General features: G+C 22.7%; 1 non-coding gene across 1 annotated transcript; it reads left to right on the forward strand.

Annotated features, from left to right (window-relative positions):
* The first annotated feature begins 989 nt into the window (after positions 1-989).
* Positions 990-1,072, forward strand: TRNAL-UAA. The gene has a single exon. It is a non-coding gene; the product is annotated as a tRNA-Leu (tRNA).
* The last annotated feature ends 210 nt before the right edge of the window (positions 1,073-1,282 follow it).

Here is a 1,282-nt window from a genome sequence, read left to right on the forward strand (position 1 = left end):
CGAGAGTTTGGCCCCTGACCGGGGTGGAGAAATCCAGCGTTCATCAATTAGAAATAAGAATAATACTTTTACTCTCTAGTGATATTGATCTTGCAAATTTCAAATCTCCCAACTTAACAGTATAAATCAGCATTTAGAAATATAAGAACAAACACTCTACGGAGAGAATCATGATTAATTCCAAAGAAATTAAAAGACACAAAATAAAAGAATAGTTAAAAAGCTCTATTGTAATCCCTTACACTAGATTAGATGGAATAAAAAAGTAATAATGGAGTTTTATAAATTAAGCGGCAAAAAAGCATAAATTTAGAGATTTTAAGTTGAATTATAATAATTTTAAAGATTTAAATTAAATTGTAAAAGAGTAAAATATTTTAATATTTTTATATTAATAACTTTTATCTATATATCATATGAATATAATAAAATAATTTATATGCCATTACCATATCCAAAACATACTTAACTCCAATTCTAATATTAAAATTAAATACAAGTGCAACGAAATCTGTAATTTATAAAAATAAAATAATTTAACGTAACATTAACCGATAAGATTTTTGCTTGCTATTAATTAATTCTTGATTTGTCAAATAAATTACTGTAAAAGATTTGAGATGGCACATGTTTAAATTTACAGACAATAAAATTAATCATGAAATTTTTTTTAAGGAAAGTTAAATTATTGTTTAATTTTGTGACAGATCTATTTAAATGCGCACTTGTTTTGTGTAAAAATATTTAAAATTAAATGTATTAAAACAAAATTGAAATGTTGAAAGAAATAGATAGACTATCATTAGATTTCAAATTTTTATTTCAATTTGTTTAAACTTTAAATTAAAACCACTGATGTAAAATAAGCAGTGTTTAACTATTCACTCTTATTTATTTTTTATAATAAATCTTATATATTAATTTTTTAATTTCTTTATATTAATTTGATTTGATACTAATTAAATAATATTTTTATTAAAAGATCAATTGCTGGTTTGCCCGAGAGGTTAAGCGGGAAGACTTAAGATCTTCTGCACATAAGTGCGCATGGGTTCGAACCCCATAGCCAGCAAAATTTTCATTTTTTTATATGTTAAGAATTAAGCATTCTTACTGCTTAGTTGGATATAATATTTTCTTAATGCTTATAATCCAAACATAGTGAGCAAAATTTTTATTTTTTTTATGTTATTTTCTTAATGCTTATAATCCAACTATATAAAATAGGTTAATTTTATATGTTATTTTCTTATTTTATATGTTATTTTCTTAATGCTTATAA

The sequence above is a fragment of the Manihot esculenta genome, chromosome 12 (assembly GCF_001659605.2).
Source record: "Manihot esculenta cultivar AM560-2 chromosome 12, M.esculenta_v8, whole genome shotgun sequence".
NCBI classification, from domain to species: Eukaryota; Viridiplantae; Streptophyta; class Magnoliopsida; order Malpighiales; family Euphorbiaceae; genus Manihot; species Manihot esculenta.